Below are 2,662 nucleotides of genomic sequence, written 5' to 3'. Positions count from 1 at the left end.
ATCGGATTTATTATCCTCCCCTGAATAATAGGAAGGCACCCACCTCCTGATATATGACTGACCTGTTAAGGATGTGGGATTGTGTTTATGAATATTTAATTTATACCCTTTTATGGTTTGGTTTTATCATCGTTCTTATTTAAAAAATAATTCTGACTTCAGTCCCCCCAAAACGTAAATGAAGGCAAAATCATGCTGAGAAAGCATTTCATATGGCTGCCTAATAATTGCTTTTTTTTTTCATTGCACATTAGATGAAGGTTTACAGAGCAAATTAGTTTCTCATTAAACAGTTAATACACGTATTGTTCTGTGACATTTGTTGCCATCCCCACAACATGCCAACACTCTCCCTTGGGTTCCCCATTGCCAGCTTTCCTGTCCTCTCCTGCCTTCTCTTCCTTGCCCCTGGACTGGTGTGCCCATTTAGTCTCATTTTGTCTTATGGCCCTCTCTAATCTTTGGATGAAGGGTGAACCTCAGGAGTGACTTCAGTACTGACTTAAAGGGATGTCCGGGGGCCATACTCTTGGAGTTTCTCCAGTCTCTGTCAGACCAGTAAGTCTGATCTTTTTTTGTGAGTTAGAAATTTGTTCTACATTTTTCTCCAGCTCTAACCCATGCCCTCTATTGTAATCCCTGTCAGAGCTATCAGTGGTGGTAGCCGGGCACCATCTAGTTGTGCTGGACTCAGTCTGGTCTAGTTGTACTGGACTTCGTCTGGTGGAGGCTTTGGTTGTTATGGTGGCTGCCTAATAATTTTGCTTGTTTTAATGCCCAAGACTTGATGCTCCTTGGGTATGCCCATTGCCGTCAAGTCTATTCCGACTCTTGGCGACCCTAAAAGATACAGTTGAACTGCCCCATAGGATTTCCCAGGAGTGGCTTGTGGATTCGAACTGCTGACCTTTTGGTTAGCAGCAAAGCTCTTAACCACTTCACCACCAGGGCTCCTTGGGTATATGTGAGGTCTAAAGTGCTTTATCACCCTTCCCCAATCTCCTCCCACAGTTTCTGCCCTTCACAGTATTCATGCCTCTGTTACTGGATGATTACCAAATAAGAGCGGGATTAGTCATAGATCTTTAATATCTCCCAAAATATTGAACATAATTACCTAGAACGTGCAGCAAGCAGGTGATAGGTGTGCTAGTTCTCCCTGATCAAAGACCAATGACAAGAGATAATTAACCTGTTTGGAAACTTGTAACTCGTGGGCACAATCACATACTGAAGTCACACAAGAAGTGACACAAAAATGGATTAAGAAGGAGCACCTGTGTGATAAACTGCAAACAGTGATATATTTTGAAGAAAAGACAATATTTAACCATCCAAACTGCCCCACAGTTACTTAGCCCTAATTTTGTCTCAGTAGATCAGTAACTACTGACATTTATAGTGTACTTTACCGATTATAAAGTGCTTTTAGGTACATGGTCATATTTTCAAGGCCCCAGTCTGATAAAATGCAAAGGGATAACTTCCCATTAGAGATGCTCATTACACACTTGGAAGATAAATAATGAAGATACAGATCTTTACGCATATAAGCTAAGCACCTGGAAGAGCATCACTGCCTACAGTAACACCTGGGGAGATAGCTCATTCTGCACAAGATTGCCCAACAAGCACGGCTTCCCACATCCTTCCCGGCTCCCTTCTGTATTTTCTGCAGGGGTGGATTATCCAATAGTCAAGGTAAACGCGGTGCTTACCTGGCTTACCAGATCACCTGTAGTGAACAATTTCACATTTTTTCACCACATCAAAGATTCTGCTTCCAGGTATGGCTGGCATCTGTCTCTCTCCCAACCTCATTGCACTTTCCTACAGAATCAAAGCCTCTTTTCAAATTTATAGTCCTGGACAGAGATGGATTATCCAGTAAATAAGGTAAGCACAGGCTTACTTTTGCTTGCTTACTAATCTCTAGTGAGCAATTCCACATAGTTACTGGGTTTCACCTGTTTACTGGGTAATCTGACCCTGATTTTCTGTACTCCTCTTCCATCTCTGGCCCCCTCCCCCCACCACTTAGGCTACTGAGGTAGGTAAAGCGGGTAGGTAGAGCACCTAGCTGGTGCTCAGTACCAACTAGTTACCTACGTATTCACTAGTTACCTAGTTACTTTTCTTCCAACTTTGGGCCTCCACCATCTCAGACTGTTCAATGGAGTCCCTAGTTCTCTCCACCTGGGTCTTAGCATTCAGTTCTTATCGCAGTATTTCCCTGCTTTCCACAGCTCCCCATTGTGGGCAGGGTAATGTCTAAGCAAGACCTGTAACCCCCTTCATGATGTGGCCCCTGGGTGAGATTTTCAGATTGCAGCTTGATTTCAGGTCAGTGCAGTTCAACTAGTACTAATGGAGCATGAACTAGGTAACATAAATGTCCCCTAAGTCCCACCAGCTTGTGGATTCTATAATGATGATGATAATAATGATAGCATGGCACTCTCCACGTGTCAGATACTGACTTGTGGTGTTGCTGAAGAATATTAAATATACCATGGACTGCCAGAGAATGAACAAATCTGTCTTGGAAGAAGTATAATCAGAATGCTCCTTACAAGTAAGGATGGGTGAGACTATGCCTCACATACTTTGGACATGTTATTAGGAGGGATCAGTCCCTGGAGAAGGACACCATGCTTGGTAG

The sequence above is a fragment of the Loxodonta africana genome, chromosome 1, assembly GCF_030014295.1.
Source record: "Loxodonta africana isolate mLoxAfr1 chromosome 1, mLoxAfr1.hap2, whole genome shotgun sequence".
NCBI classification, from domain to species: Eukaryota; Metazoa; Chordata; class Mammalia; order Proboscidea; family Elephantidae; genus Loxodonta; species Loxodonta africana.
This window is presented reverse-complemented; position numbering follows the sequence as displayed.